We start from the raw sequence: 17,259 nt of genomic DNA, 5'->3' as shown, positions 1-17,259 counted from the left end.
AGTTTTAGTGTTCACATTAATGGGCGGTCATACTGGTCACTGTGACAGAAATTGATGTGGTTAGTTGTAATGTACACTGTGATGGTTAGCCATTGTGGTCATTGTGTTCGTCATTGTGGTGGTCAACTGTAGTATTCATTGTGATGGTAAAGCATAGTGGTCACTTATATGGGCAATCATCGAAATCACTGTAGTGGTCAGCTGTAGTATTCACTGTGATGGTCAGTCATAGTGTTTGTTGTAATAGTCAGAGGTTGTGATTAGTTGTAGTCACTATTATGGTCAGCTATAATGGTCACTGTGATGATCAGCCATACTGGCCCCTTGATAGTTAACTGTGGTGATCATTGTTATGGTCAGCTCTGGTGGTCACTGTGATGGTCACCTATGGTGGTCACTGTGATGTGTATCCATAGTGGTCACTTGGTGGGCAGTTGTAGTGTTCACCATGATGGTCAGTCATAGTGATCATTGATGTGGTCACTTGATGGCCATTGATGTGGTCAGCTGTAATGGTCACTATCATGCTTTGGTCAGTTGTAGCTTTATAATCTCTCTCTAAGACATTTTATTATTTAGTTCATTTAATTTTTTTTTTTTTTGGTTTTTCGAGACAGGGTTTCTTTATGTAGCTTTGGCTTCTTTCCTGGAACTCACTTTGTAGACCAGGCTGGCCTCAAACTAACAGAGATCCACCTGCCTCTGCCTCCCCGTGTGCTGGGATCAAAGGTGTGTGTCACCATCACCCAGCTAAAAATGATTATTTTTTATGCATATGTGCCTACATGAGTTTGTCTGCATCACATGTATTCAGGAACCTGAAGAAGTCAGAAGAGGGCGTTGGGTCCTCTAGAACTGGAGTTGCAGGAGGTTGTATGATATCATGGAGGTGCTGGGAACTAAACCAGGTCCTTTGTAAGAACAGCCAGTGCTCTAACCACTGAGCCATTTCTCCAGCCCATGATCTCTTGCTCTCTTTAAATTTTTTAAAATTATTTTTGTCTTTTTTGTTTGTTTGTTTGTTTTTCTAGGTGTCTGTCCTGGATCTGCTCTGTAGTTCAGGCTGGCCTTGAACTCACAGAGATCTGCCTGGCTCCAAAGTGCTGGAATTAAAGGTGTGTGCCACCACCGGCGGTTTTGTTCTGAGACAGGTCTTTTTTTGGAACCCTGGCAGTCCTGGAACTCATTATAAAGACTAGGCTGGCCTCAAATTCACAGACATCTGCCAGGCTCTGCCTCCCAAGTGCTGGGACTACCACTTTTTTTGTTTAAGAGTTTGTGTGTGTGTGTGTGTGTGTGTGTGTGTGTGTGTGTGTCTGTGTGTGTGTGTGTATCTATTCATGTTCATGTAGGTAAGGGTTGTCCTCTCACCAACCTACACACGTTCACTGGATATGTGCCCACTCAATTCCCTCAGTTTGAGCTAGCCTGGTGTTTTCTTCATTAGATCTATGAAGTGCATTTTGAAACGGAGTTCTAGAGAGGAATTCCCTCGTGGGTCAGTATCCTACGTAGTTTTTGTGAACCTGACACAAGCCTGAGTCATCTGGGAAGAGGGAACCTCAGTTGAGGAAAGGCTTCCATTAGATTGGCCTGTGGGGTATTTTCTTGATTAATGATTGATGTGATGTGGGAAAGCTCAGCTCAGAGGTGCCACTCTGGGAAGGTGGTCCTGGGCTGTGTGAAAAACAAGATGAGCAAGCCATGAAGAGCTAGCCTGTGAGCATCATTCCTCATGATCACTCCTTCAGCTGCTACCTTGAGTTCCTGCCCTGACTTCCCTCACTGATGGACTGTGATCCAGATATGTGAGCCAGACAACCCCTTCCCCCGCCACAACCCCTTCCCCCCCAGGACAGCCCCTTCCCCCCCTAACAACCCCTTCCCCCCCCCGAGACAACCCCTTCCCCCCCAGATAACCCCTTCCCCCCCAGACAACCCCTCCCCCCCCACAACCCCTTCCCCCCCGACAGCCCCTTCCCCCCCAACAACCCCTTCCCCCCCCGAGACAACCCCTTCCCCCCCAGACAACCCCTTTGCCCCTCCAGATAACCCCTTCCCCCCAGATAACCCCTTCCCCACAGCCCCTTCCCCCCCCAGATAACCCCTTCCCCCCCAGACAACCCCTTCCCCCCCGACAGCCCCTTCCCCCCAACAACCCCTTCCCCCCATAACCCCTTCCCCCCCAGACAACTCCTTTCCCCCCCAGACAACCCCTTCCCCCCATACAACCCCTTTACCCCCGAGACAACCCCTTCCCCCCCCAGATAACCCCTTCCCCCCCAGACAACCCCTTCCCCCCCATACAACCCCTTTACCCCCGAGACAACCCCTTCCCCCCAGGACAACCCCTTCCCCCTCAGACAACCCCTTCCCCCCAGACAACCCCTTCCCCCCCAGATAACCCCTTCCCCCCCAGACAACCCCTTCCCCCCAGACAACCCCTTCCCCCCCAGATAACCCCTTCCCCCCAACAACCCCTTCCCCCCAGATAACCCCTTCCCCCCCTCCCCTTCCCCCCCAGACAACCCCTTCCCCCCAGATAACCCCTTCCCCCCCAGACAACCCCTTCCCCCCAGATAACCCCTTCCCCCAGACAACCCCTTCCCCCCAGATAACCCCTTTCCCCCAGACAACCCCTTCCCCCCCAGATAACCCCTTTCCCCCAGACAACCCCTTCCCCCCCAGATAACCCCTTTCCCCCAGACAACCCCTTCCCCCCAGATAACCCCTTCCCCCCCAGACAACCCCTTCCCCCCAGGTGGCTTTTGATCTTGGTGTTTTTTCACAGCCATAGAAAGGCTGCTAGGACACAGTGGGATGATGATGCTGACATTTCCCTGATGGGGTGGCAGAAAGAGTCCTACATAAAGGAACTTGAGATCATGGCATGTGGTTGCATACTATAAGGCCAAAGACAAGAAGAGCTGTATAGGATGTTTGGGCAAACATCCTGCTCCTAAGCTCTACAAACAATGGACTCCCGGCTGAGAAAGTAGTTTTTGTAATAGGGAGTGAGTTGGTAAAGAGCCTGAAGAACAACTCTGAAACTGTATCTCTCCTAGGATGGAAAATAAGTAAATACATTGTAGATACTGAGAACCAGGAAAAGCGGACATTAAAAGGAAATGCTAGAATGTACCGGGGTGCTAGGTCAGAGCTGGAAATAAGTATGTGTGTACACAGTTACTAAGTGTGTGTGGTACCTGGCCCTTTCTGCTGGAAAGTTCTGGAAACACCACCAGTAATGCCACCTTAACCAAGTAATCAGAACTGACATCAGTAGCCACAAAGCCAATCAACAGCAGAGCTTATGTAGGCTTTCTTTGGTTGGTTGGTTTGGGTTTGGTTTTTCTAGACAGGGTTTCTCTGTGTAGCCCTGGCTGTCCTGGAACTTGCTCTATAGGCCAGGCTAGCCTCAAACTCAAGAGATCCACTTGTCTCTGCCTCCTGAGTGCTGAGATCAAAGGCATGCACCACCATACCCAGCATTTACGTCTGCATAGTGAGTTCCAGGCCAGCCATGGCTACATAGTAGGACCCTGTCTCAACATTTTTTTCCCCAATGAGGCTGGAGAGATGACTCATCTCATAAGGATTCTTGCTCTTTTTGCATACGACTGGAGTTTGGTCCCCAGCACCATATTGGGATGTTCTCAACCATCTGTCACTTTAGCTCCAGGAGATCCAATGATGCCTGTCTTCCTCAGACACCCATATGAACATGCATATGCTAACATGCACACACACATGGACACACACACATGCACATGCTAACATGCACATACACACACACATGCATATACTAACATGCACGCGCACGCACGCGCGTGCGCGCACACACACACACACACACACACACACACACATAAAATAAACCTTGCCATGCATAGTGGTACATGTCTTTAATTCCAGCACCCCAGAGACAGATCCACATAGTTCCAGAACAGCCAGAGGTAAATAGTGAGACTCTGCAAATAAATAAATAAATAAATAAATAAATAAATAAATAAATAAATAAATAAGAATAAAAATAAATCTTTAAGCCGGGTGGTGGTGGCACACGCCTTTAATTCCAGCACTTGGGAGGAAGAGCCAGGTAGATCTCTGAGAGTTCGAGGCCAGCCTGGTCTACAGAGCGAGATCCAAGACAGGCACCAAAACTACACAGAGAAACCCTGTCTTGAAAAAATAAAACAAAACAAAAATAAATCTTTAAATTATATTATTTAGGGGCTGGAGAGAGGTCTCAGTAGTTAAGAGCACTTATTCTTACAGAGGACCTGAGTTTTGTACCATATGGCATCTCATAACTGTCCATAAATCCAGTTCTAGAGGATTCAAGGCCTTCTTCTGGTCTCTGAGGTCGTCAGGCATGCACATGGTGTACATATACGCATGTGAGCAAAACACCACTCATACACACAAAATCTAAAAAATTAAGAAAAGGTTAATTATTATTGTGTTAGGGGATGCATGTGCTATGGTACATGTGGAGGTCAGGGGACAACTTTGTGGAGTCAGTTCTTTCCTCCTACTGTGTAGGTCCCAGGAATTGAACTCATGTCTCCAGGGTTAGCAACAAGCACCTTACCCACTGAGCCATCCCACCAGCTACCAGAAATTTTTATTTTTAACTTGCAAGCCTACTGCCCTGGTTTAAATTAAGTAGAAAGGGAAGGCTTTAAGGTTTACTGAGGGCTGGGCTGTGGTAGCGCACACTTTTAATCCCAGCACTCGGGAGGCAGAGGCAGGCGGATCTCTGTGAGTTCGAGGCCAGCCTGGTCTACAGAGAAGAGTTCCAGGACAGCCAGGGCTACACAGAGAAATCCTGTCTCGAAAAAAACAAAACAAACAAAAATTAAAGTATACTGAGGGAGTCTGTGTGATGCTTCGCCTATCATGAGATCAGCACTAAGAGGGAATGGTGTTCACTGAGGACAAGGATCCAGTGTCTCAAAGCTCTTTCTCTAAGCATAACACGTGCCACAGATGATAATGCTCAATAGTCCAGCAGTTGATTTTATGGATGAGGCTTAGGGAGATGAAGCCATCCAACCTGCCTGAGTCACTGTTCTATTGCTGTGAAGAGACACCATGACCAAGGCAACTCTTAAAAAGAAAGCATTTAATTGGGAATTGTTTACAGTTTCAGAGGGTTAGTCCATGATCATCATGGCAGGAGCATGGCAGCATGCAGATAGGCATGGTGCTGGAGCAGTAGCTGAGAGTTCTAAATCCTGATCCATAAATACACACACACACACACACACACACACACACACACACACACACACACGGGGGGGGGGGGGGGGCTGGCAAGGGGTTTTGAAACCTCAAAGCCCACCCCAGTGACACACTTCCCCATCAAGGCCACACCTCCTCATCCTTGTAATCTTTTCAAACAGCTCTACATATGCCCTGGTAACCAAGCATTCACATGAGCCTATGAAGCCATTCTTATTCAAACTGCCGAAGGATCCAAGTGAGCAGGTGAGGGCCTTCCTCCTGAAGAGTGAGGGAGGCCACTCACAGTCCAAGAATTACAATAACCTTGTGCCTAGACTTTGCACAAGTCTCCAAACTCTGGTGCCCCTGTCATCCCATCTCTCTGGTCCCTCCTCAAGAACAGTCTGTGACCGGGCAGTGGTGGCACACGCCTTTTATCCCAGCACCTGGGAGGCAGAGGCAGGAGGATCTTTGTGAGTTCGAGGCCAGCCTAGTCTACAGAGTGAGTTCCAGGAAAGGTGCAAAACTACACAGAGAAACCCTGTCTCGAAAAACAAAAACAAAAACAAACAAAAAAAAGAACAGTCTGTGTACTCCTAGGTGGACAAGAGGCAGCCATTTGTGGGCGTGACTTTCAGGCAGTGTGTTAGGTTCCATGGTTTTCTGTTGCTGCTGTGTAAAGTGTCAGAGGAGCCAGGCATGGTGGCATGCCTTTAAATATTTTTTTTAGATTTATTTATTTTATATGTATGAGTGTTTTACCTGCATGTCTGAGTGCCAGGTGTGTGCCTAGTGCCAGGGAGGTCAGAAGAGGGCATCAGATCCCCTGGAACTGGAGTTACAGATGGTTGTGAGGCACCACGTGGGTGCTGGGAACTGAACCTGGATCCTCTGCAAGAGCAACAAATGCTCTCAGCCACTGAGCCGGCTCTCCAGTGCCAGTGATCTGCGCAAGTTCAAGGCTACCCTGGTCTAAACCAGTACTGGAGGGCTAGTAGCATGGCTCAGTGGGTAAAGGTACATGCCCCCAAGCCTGGTGACCTTGTTTAGTCATCAGGACCTACAGGATGGAAGGAGAGATCCAAGTCCTACAAGTTGTCTCTGACCTCCACACGTGTTCTGTGGTACATGTGAACTCACACACATTAAAAGTAAATAAACAAAATGTATTTAAAAATACTAGAAACCTATAGCCTTTTATTTCTGGAAGTCAGAAGTCCAAAATGGGTCTTACTGAGCTTTGATTCAAATATCAGCATCATTTTGCTTTGTTTGAGACAGGGTCTCTCTGCACAGCCCTAGCTGGCCTGGAACTCACAGAGATCCACCTGCCTCTGCCTCCTGAGTGCTGGGATTAAAGGTGTGCGCCATCATGCTCAGCTGTGAGTATCAACATCCTCTTTATCTGAGCCTCACTTCCCTTTCTCACTTGGAAGGATCTCTGTGGTGTGGCATTGTGCCCACCTCATAACCAAGGATAATCTCTCATGACTAGGTCAGATGATTAGCAATCTTGCCATATAAGGTGACACATTTCTAGGCTCCAGGATCAGAGGCTGTGACTTGGAAAGCCATCACTGCCACTGAAGGCAGAGGAGAAGGCATTGGTCAGGGACCAGCTCTTCTGGCAACCCATTCCCAAGAACTCTAGGAACCGCTGGGAGTCTGAGAATTCTGATTCGTAGCTGGCTTCCAGGTCACCATGAAGGTCAGACTGTCAAGAGAAAATAGCAGAAGAGCAGCTTTGGCTTCCTGAACCCCCTCCTGTGCCTTGCAGAAGGTCTTCCCCTGTGTGCGCTGGTGTTTGTGTGTATTTATCACCCCTATTAAAAGCATTTCTTAAAGAACAAAGAATAAGCTGGGCAGTGGTGCATGCCTTTAGTCCCAGCACCCGGGAGGCAGAGGCAGGAGGATCTTTGTGAGTTCGAGGCCAGCCTGGTCTACAAAGTGAAATCCAGGAAAGGCACAAAGCTGCACAGAGAAACCCTGTCTCGGAAAGAAAAAAAAAAAAAAAAAAAAAAACAGGCTGAGGCAGTCATGAGTTTGAGGCCAGGTCATTTCTCAAAACAACAAATAAACAAAAAAGAATAGCATTGGGAGGATCTTTGCAGGGCTTCACTATGCAACTCTGGCTGACCTGGAACTTGCTATGTAGCCCAGGCTGGCCTCAAATTCCTGATCTTTCTGCCTCAGCATCCTTGGGGTGCCAGGATTACAGATGTGCATCACCATCCCTTGCTTTTATCAGCTTGTTAGCTTAATTTATAACTTGTAAATATTTGGATATATGACGGGTGGCCCTCTATCTGCACTCCAGCCTTTGACCCTGCGAATGTTAGGGGTAGACCTAACCCAAAGCCACATTCTAGTCAGTGTTCACAGCAGGACGCACACACCTGCTCTTTCAGCTGCCTTCGCAGAACAGGTTTGCTCTTCCAGGAAGGAGGCAGCAGACTGCTATCACTTACTCCATTTTGGTACTACGTCCCTCTGCCTGCCTCCTTGCTTGTTACAAAGCTACCTGACTAATTGGTGAGAGGAGTGTTGGATCTGTGGTACAGAGGATCAAACCCAGGACCCTCCCGCATGCTGGACAGGCACTCTACCACTCATCTGCATGGACAACCCTGTTCTTGAGGAGCTGGCCCCTAACCCTGTGGAGGCTAGGGTTTGCTCACTCTCCCTAGTTCTCTGCACATATGCCTCTCTACACAGACCCTTCCCGGACCTATTCAGGTGTGTTCATTTGTGGATTCCCCAAACACTTATTTAGTGCCTCTACCATGGCTACAAGAAGGCTTAGTCATAGTCCCTGCACCTAGGGAGCCCACAGGAGGCTAGAAGTGAGTAAAAGTTTTTTAAAGCAGGTGATGCACAGCCGAGTCTCACGAGGCCCGGAGGTTGAGGCTAGAATCTGGGGTTGACAGAAAGACCCTGAAGCTGCATCGGGACAAGTTTGGAGAAGTTCACATCTGTCACACCGACTGCAATAGAGTAAGGGGTAAAAATAGACAGTAGAGGGCTTAAAGCACCATTTGTGGGAGACATGAAAAATGTGTGACAACATTTGTGGGAGACATGAAAAATGTGTGACAACATTTGTGGGAGACATGAAATGTCAGCTGACCTCAGATAGGGAACTGACAACAGAAATAAGGGTGCCATCGAGTCCAACCTGGTGAACCAATGAGATGGCTTTGCTGTTGTTTGTTTGGTTTTGATTTCTTCCTTTCTTCCTTTCTTTCTTCCTTTCTTTCTTTCTTCCTTCCTTCCTTCCTTCCTTCCTTCCTTCCTTCCTTCCTTCCTTCCTTCCTTCCTTTCTTTCTTTCTTTCTTTCTTTCTTTCTTTCTTTTTTTTCTTCTTTTTTTTCGAGACAGGGTTTCTCTTGTGTAGCTTTGCGCCTTTCCTGGAACTCACTTGGTAGCCCAGGCTGGCCTCGAACTCACAGAGATCCGCCTGGCTCTGCCTCCCGAGTGCTGGGATTAAAGGCATGCGCCACCACCGCCCGGCCGGTTTTGATTTCTTAAGATAAGGTCTCACCATGTAGTCCTGGATGATCTTGAACTCCCAGAGATCTGCCTGCTTCTGCCTCCTGAGTGCTGTGGTTAACGGTGTGTGCCGCTGCCATACCTGAGTACCAGTGAGTTTTATTGCGGGTACTTACAGGAGCAGAAATGGCTCAGACAGCTGCATCACCAAAGCCCACCCTATCGTGGGTCACTGCTCTAGAAATCTGGAGTGCACTGCACTGCACACCTTGCAGTTACTGGAAGGTTGGGGGAGCCTCCTTCAGGTGGCTCGGCTTTTCTGAGAGTATCTCCCGGCCATCCTATTGCTTACATAAACTTGGGGAGGAATAGGCTAGAGAATCTGGTCAATTCCAGGGGCTTCCTTGAGTTGTTTACTTCCTAAATGTGGTGTGTGTGTGTGTGTGTGTGTGTGTGTGTGTGTGTGTGTGTGTGTGTGTGTGTATGTGTGTGTGTGTAGACTTCTCTGTGTACTTGTGTCCTGGCTGTACTGGCAGTTGCTCTGTAGCCCAGGCTGGCCTCAGAGTCACAGAGATCTGCCTGCCTCTGCCTCCTGAGTGCTGAGATTAAAGGTGTGCGCCACCATACCTGGCTCACAAATATACTTTTGAAAAGATTTTTTTTTTAAATTGTCTTATATGTGGGGGTATTTTGCCTACATCTATGCCCTGTACCTGTGACAACAAGAAAAGAAAGTTGAATACCCTGGAGCTGGAGTTACAAATATGTTAGGTCCAAAAAAAAAAAAAAAGAACAACCCCAGGAGAAATGGCTAACTGAGATGCATAGTAACACATCGAAACTGATGCTGGCCACCAGGCTCCCCAGCATTCCAAGTACCTATTGCCTCTCTGCTCTCTTGACCTCACCCCTACTCTAGACCTCTCCACCTCCTCTGGCTTCTCTTTCCTATGTAACCCAGCCATTTTAGCCACATGCTTCCCTGGCCTCTTGGTTCTCTCCTGCTCTTGATTCCTCTTGTTTCTTCCCCCTCTCCTGGTCCCTCTCTCTTCTTTTCCTCTCTCACACTGTCTGCCCCAATCCCATGACTCAGTCTATTCTGCTGGCCATGTTCAATCTGGACTCTTCCAGATGCCTTTGGCTGATCTCTCCCTCACATCTACAATAAAACAAGTAAATAAAAAGCCCTCCACTCTACCTAGGGGCCGTCATGCCCTCATTTTCATTCAAGATGGTTGTGAGCCACCATGTGTGTGCTGGGAATGAAACCCAGGTCCTCTGAAGAGCAGCCAGTGCTCATAAACCATTGAGCCATCCCTCCAGCTCACCCCCCAAATTTTTGTTTTTAAAAAGAAGCCAGAGGGGCTGGAGAGATGGTTCCAAGTTTAAAGGCATTTGTTGCCAAGCCTGATGACCTGAGTTTGATTTTCAGGACCCACATGGTAGAAGGAGAAAACTGAATCCCACAAGATGTCCTGTGCACGCATGTGCGCACACACCACACACACACACACACACACACACACACACACACACACACACCACAGGTGCACACATAAAAGAAGAAGAGAAGGGAGAGGAGGGGGAGGAGGAGGAGGAAAAAGTGTTGCTACAAAGAAGAAACCAGAAATTGTGTCTATAACCCTAGCGTCGGATTGAGTGGGCCAGGACAGGGGCTTGGGGTGGCGTGAGATAGGATCGTTGGGGCTGTTGGCCTGCCATTTGAGCTAAATCGGTGAGTTCTAGGTTCAGTGGAGAGTTATTGAAGAGACTCAGTTTTGCCCTCTGGACTCTACATGCATGGGTGCACTCCCTACACATACACCACACGCACATTTAGAAAATTAAAAGTCTTGCTGGATGTTGTGGTGCAAGCTTGTAACTATGGCAGATGGAAGCAGGGTGATCAAGAGGTCAAGGTCATCCTCAGATCCACAGGAAGTTTGATGCCAGCCTGGGATAAAATAAGACTCTGTCTCAAAAACAAAATAAAACAAACAAAATCCTTCAAAGTCTTCACTGGCTTCTCATGGCGGAGGAGCAGGTGCTAAGAGCAGTATTCAGGCTCCCGAGGTGATTCTGGGTAGCCTGGGCTAAGAACGGGGGCTGCAGGCCCCCGGGGTGGGGGTGGGGGCTCCTGAGTGGCTTTGCTCTGATTTGCATATGAGAATCGTTCTGACTGGACAGTTCTGCTGGAGAGGAGTGGGCCAGGGGCAGAGGTGGCCTTAGGGCAAACGGGCACATCCAGTAGAAAGAACGAGAGCCCCAACGGAGGCACGGGAGAGCAGGGGGCCCCCAGGGCACTTAGGAAGGCACAGTCAACAGGATCGGGTGACTGCAGGTGTTGGGGGTAGGACCAGGACAGCCCCTGACTTCTGACTTGAGCAACCTGGGTCTCTACTGATCTTCTGCTGGCCCAGGATTTCCCTAAGTTTCTTGCCTCAGGTGCTGAGTAATTTAGTTACTTTCATTTCTTCTTTATAACCTTCCCATCATCCATTCTACCCATTTGTGAGAGGCAAGGACCATGCTATGTGCGTGTGTGCGTGCACACACCTGTGCTCTGGACCCAGAACACCACCTCTCTGTCTTCAGATGGAGTCTGACTATGTTACTCAGGCTAGGCTCAAACAATCCTCCTGTCTCAGCCTCTCTAGCAGCCATACTACAGGTGTGTTCTGTTATACTGGGGCCAGTGAACTCCAGAGATCCACACACATGCTCCACCAACCCAGTGCTGAAATTACAGCCTTGTACCACACCTAGCTCTCTCTCTCTCTCTCTCTGCATTGGTGTTTTATCTGCATATATGTCTGTGTGAGACTGTCAGATCTTGGAGTTACAGACAGTTGTTAGCTGCCATGTGAGTGCTGGGAATTGAACCTGGGTCCTCTGAAGAGTAGTCAATGCTCTTAACCACTGAGCCATCACTCTAGCCCCCCACACCTAGCTTTTTATGTGCATGTTAAGGATCGAACTCAGATCCACATGGGCAAACACTTCACCAAACAGGCTATTGTGCCAGTCTGTTTTCTTATGTGAAAAATGTTGATTATACATCAGGTCTGTAGTGTTTTAAAGATTTTAGATGATAGGACGTTAGACTGTCCCTGGCGCTACCGCAGAGTTGCTAATGCAAGTCTCTGGATTTATCCCTGAGAGTGCAAGAAGGACACACTTCCATGTTTGCAGGTTTACAGAATTGTAAGTGTGTGTGTGTGGAGTAGGGGAGCAGGTGAAACCACCAGTGTGGGAAGGCTGGGAGGGAAACAGCCCAGCTCCAGCCCCCCATTTCTCCCAGACAGGACTGGTTTTCAAAGGAAGTTGTGAAAGTTCCTGGTTTAAAACTCCTGTCCAGTTGACGGTGGTGGCGCACACTTTTAATCCCAGCACTTGGGAGGCAGAGACAGACAGATCTCTGTGAGTTGGAGACCAGCCTGGTCTACAGAGTGAGTTCCAGGACAGCCAGGACTACACAGAGAAACCCTGTCTCAAACACCACCTCACCTCCCCACAGAAAAACCTCCTGGCAATTGGTTCAGTTCTGTACACACTGTGAGAGCAAACAAAGCATGCCAGCGGCTGTTCCGAGCCCACGGCTGCTCTCTCAGCTCCAGCCTCTCTGTGCTTAATGGAGCAAAATATTTACCAAGTGCCTGCGCTGCCTGGAGCTGTTTCTGTCCTGGTCACGTTCATGGTGCTGTGACAGCAAGCTTGCTGGCTGAGCAGTCCTGTCGGTACTGAATCAGATCCGCTGAGTTAGCCTGGTGTTTCACAGTACTTTTCACTCAGCCCCCTAACAACAGACAGTGAGCATCTTTTCATGTATCTTTTTGTTTTGTTTTGTTTTGTTTTTTTGTTTTATTTCGAGACAGGGTTTCTCTGTGTAGCTTTGCACCTTTCCTGGATCTCACTCTGTAGACCAGGCTGGCCTCGAACTCACAGAGATCTGCCTGGCTCTGCCTCCTGAGTGCTGGGATTAAAGGTGTGTGCCACCACTGCCTGGCAGTCCTTTTCATGTATCTTATAGAACTTTCTTGTTGGTCTGGAGAGATGGCTCAGTACTTGAGAGCATGTGCTGCTCTTGCAGAGGAAGAACACCCATATAACTCCAACTCCAGGGGATCAGGCAACCTTCAAACACACAGCAGCATGCACACACAAAACACATGAAATAAAAACATTTTTAAACACCTTTCTTCTTCCCCAACAGACTTTTATGTAGCCAAGAATGACCTCAAATTTCTGATCCTCCTGCCTCTACCTTACGAGGTCTAGCATCACAGGTGTGCACCATTAAGCCAAGTTTCTGCAGTGCTGGAGATTGAACCCAGGGCTGTGTGCATGCTGGGCAATCCCATGCACTACGAGCTAAGCCCCACCCCCAGGCCCTCAACAGAATTTTTGTTCCAGGTCACTAGATCATCCTCTGGGTACTGTCCATTTAAGGGCAGGATGCTTCTTTTGAGTGACATTATATCAACCAGACCAAACTCCTTGTTTACACATCTCAGGAGGCCCAGGGTCCAGCCCAGGGCTCTCAGTAGTGTTGCAATAAATGTTTGAATGGACCAAGGGGCACAACTTAGCACTAACCTAGCACACGTGAGATGCTCGGTTCAGGGGCTGGAGAGAAGGCTCCATGATTAACACTTGTTGCTCTTTCAGAGTTCTGTTCACAGCACCTACATGGTGGCTCACAACCATCTATAACTGAGAAAGGAAAAGAAAAAGCATTGAATTCAAAACAAAAAGTGAAAAGATGAATACAAATTTAGGAACAGAGCTTCTTTATGGTCCAGAGTAAGGGGCTGTTCTGGCTAGTTTTATGGCAACTTGACATAAGCTAGAATTTTCTGAAATGAGGGAAACTCAATTGAGAAAACGCCCCTCTAAGATCTGTCTTTAGGGCATTTTATTAATTAGTAATTAATGGGGGGTGGTCCAGCCCATTGTGAGTGGCATCAGTGGGCTGGTGGTCCTGGGTTCTATAGAAAAAAGGGAGAGCAAGCTATGGGAAGCAAGCCAGTAAGCAGCACCCCTCCATGGCCTCTGCATTAGCTCCTGCCTCCAGGTTCCTGCCGTGACTTCCTTCTATGATGAACAGTGATCCAGAAGTGTAAGCCAAACAAACCCTGTCCTCCTCGACTTACTTTTGGTCATGGTGTTTCATTGCAGCAATAGAAACCCTAAGACAGAACTGCTTACACTTTATTAGTATCACATAAATCTGCTGTTCACTCCAGGGTTCTTAACCTATTTTGTGCTATTTGGAATTCTCATAAGAATTTTGATGACACTGGAAAAGGAGCAATATGTGTTGAAATGCAATTTAAATTATTTTTATTGCCATATATTAATTGCTCAAAGGAGTTTGAGTATGACATAAAATATATACAATTATACTTTATTTATTTATTTATTTTGGTTTTTCCGAGACAGGGTTTCTCTGTGTAGCTTTGGAGCCTGTCCTGGAACTCACTCTGTAGCCCAGGCTGACCTGGAACTCATAGAGATCCACCTGCCTCTGTCTCCCCAGTGCTGGGACTAAAGGCATGTGCCACCACCACCACCTGGCTAATTTATTTATTTTTAAACTTTTGTTTTTATGCATAAGTGTTTTGCTTGCATGTATTTCTGTACACCATATGAATGCCTGGGGTGTGCAGAATCCAGATAAGGGCATTGGATTTCCTGGGACTGGAGTTATAGATGGTTGTGAGCCACCATGTGGGTGCTGGGAATTGAACCCTGGTCCTCTAGAAGAGCAACCAGTACTCTTAACTGCTGAGCCATCTCTCCAGCCCCAGGAAATCTATTTTAAAAATAAATCTGTGATGTGCTTTTTTTTGTTTTGTTTTTATTTTTTTGAGACAGGGTTTCTCTGTATATCCTTGGCTGACCTTGAACTAATAGAGATCCCCCTGCCTCTGCCTCCTGGGTGCTTGAATTAATGGCCTCCACCACCATCGCTGGCTTGTGACCTTTATCTTTATTACATATTAAGCTCTTGCCAAAGAATTTTCAGTTGGTAGTAGGCCTGGGATGTGCATCAGCGGTAGGGAGCTTACCTAGCTTCAGAGACATGCTGGTCCTAATCCTAAAAACAAAACAAAACCCAGACAAACAAACAAAACCTTCGCATCAAGGAGCATGACATTGCTTTATTCTTCAGGGCTTGGCAAGAATATGACTGATTTGCTGTTAGCCTGTTCATCAGCCACAGCTCCAGCACACTAATGAGAAAACACTGTGTCTTTTTCTCTGGCCTGGCCCCATAGAAGCAGGAAGCCAGCTGCTTGCAGGGTTTCCCACATGGCAGTTCTGTCCTCTTTTCTGTCCTTGTCCTTCTTTCTGTCTGTTTCAGACACTGGCCCAAAGCCTAAGCATGCTTCCCCCGGCACTCTGGTTTCTCTGAAGCCTCCCTGCCCCTCCACCATGCTGCTCTGCTGTAAGACGAGCTGACTTTCTTAGACTCGAATTCAAAAAGCCTGGCTTTCACTTCTGTTCTCCATCTCCCTCCCTGCAGCTTTACAGCTTGCCTACCCTGTTGCTTTCCTCTCAGACTTCAATAAGAGTGTCCTCAAGCTTAAGACAACAACAACAACAACAACAAAAAGGAAGTAGAAAAGGGAACTAGCTGGTAGCCGTGGCTCTTGTAGGTGGTGGGGAGTGTGTGCTGAAAGAGGCCCTGGAGCACTCAGAGTGCTGCTGGAAGTCTGATAAGCAATTGCATAGAAATTATCCCAACGGGAGAGGGAGGCTGAGGCAGAGTGCCACGGGACATGGAAGGCCTCTCTCAGGAGCCAGTCAGGATATGAAACTCTTTCAGGGTGAAATGGAAAGATGTGTTCACAGCGGGAGCTCTGGGTTTCAGCTACAGCTTTCCCATCGTCTGACTGAGCCTTAGTTCATTCTCTGTCTGTAATATAAGGGCAGCGATACCCACCTTCGGTTGCTCTTGAAGTGAGCAACATTTAAAGTACCACCTCTGCTAACAGAGTTGAATCTTCCATTTGGGTTGTTACCGTGGCTGACCTCTGTCATTCTAGGTCAGAGGGGCACTTGTCTGGGGAGAAGGGCTCTGATAGCATACTTGCCTGATTCCATATGCCTGTCTTAGGCAACTCAGCTCCCTGGAATGGGCTCTCTCCATTTGGGTGTGTGCAAGTCTCTGCCTCTTGAGTACAAGGTAACTTCTCTAGAGAGAAAGTTCCTTGAGGGCGGTAGGCGGTCATGCTGGCTTGACCACAGTTGTTCTGGGTGACTGGTTTGCATCTGTGCTCAGAAGACTCGGCCTCGCATCTCCTGTGCTTACTATTTGAGAGTGTCTGGGGTGTTTATGGAGTTATGGTGTTATGCAGTATTTTGAGCAAGGCTGGGTGGTATGCTGGAGCATTTGTTTTGCCCCGGGATTCACTGGAGCAGGGTGTTCATTCCCCTACCTGCACCCAGGACCTCACATGTCCAGTCCTCTTTTATCTGCTCCTGTCCAGTCTGCAGGATCTTCCACTCACAGTTCTCCTGGGTAAACTTTCCTCTAATGGTTTCACTCTTGACCTCCAGGAAGAGTTAGGCTCCCTTCTTTGTCCATATTCACACATTCACTTACTCACTCATTCCCTCACTCCCTCGGTAGCAGTGTTTTTCATTGCCCATCAAGTACTTGGGAAACACCCTACCACTGATCTACAGCCCAAACCCTCCCATGCTCCTAGATCGCCAGAAGAGAGAAGTTTTAAGGAGACAGCTGATTCCATCTTGAACCTGCTCAGTCCTAGGGATATGGGGGGAGGGGCATCAAGGAAATGAATGAATGAATGAATGAATGAATGAATGGTTGAATGGCTTCTTCCCAAATGGCTTCTCAGGCAACAAGTAGCTTCTCAAGCAAAGTAGCTTAAGGTCAAAGAGCTTGAGTTTAGCACACCATGTAATCTCAGGAGGCAGAGGCAGGAGGATAACTGAAAACAAGAGGCCAGCATAAGCTACGTGGTGAATTTCAGGATGGCCAAGACTACATAGGGGCACAGTGTCTCAAAAAACAAAACACAAAACAAAAACAGCGAAGCTACTTCATTTACCTTTTGGTTTTGTCCTTTACCAAATGAAGGTCATTCTTTAACCTTTCCAAGCTGTAGATGCCCCATCCTTAAATTTCCTCAGGATATGCTGGGAGGGAGGGATGTATGAAGTAGCACAGAGCTGTGCCACTAGGAAGACACTCAGCCAATAGCAGTTGTTCCTCCGATAGGCTTGCAGGGAGGGGCAAGTGCTTTCTCTTGCTGAGCCATCTCTGTGGCCTTCAATCAGTCATTAAGTATCTGTCTACTGGCTAGAGCACGGAGATGCTCACAGAGCTTACACAAAGAAGAGCCAGAAGAAGTAAGAGGAAGAGCTAAGAGAAGCTTGTAGCTATTCCCAGATACAATGTGTATAAACGCAGAACACTTGAAAGTATTGGATTAGTTTTGTTATTCTTTGAGTGATGGAAGCAGTAGGGACTGAAGCCAGGGCCTCCTATAAGCTAAGCATTTATCTC

Source organism: Peromyscus maniculatus, chromosome 2, assembly GCF_049852395.1.
Source record: "Peromyscus maniculatus bairdii isolate BWxNUB_F1_BW_parent chromosome 2, HU_Pman_BW_mat_3.1, whole genome shotgun sequence".
NCBI classification, from domain to species: Eukaryota; Metazoa; Chordata; class Mammalia; order Rodentia; family Cricetidae; genus Peromyscus; species Peromyscus maniculatus.
This window is presented reverse-complemented; position numbering follows the sequence as displayed.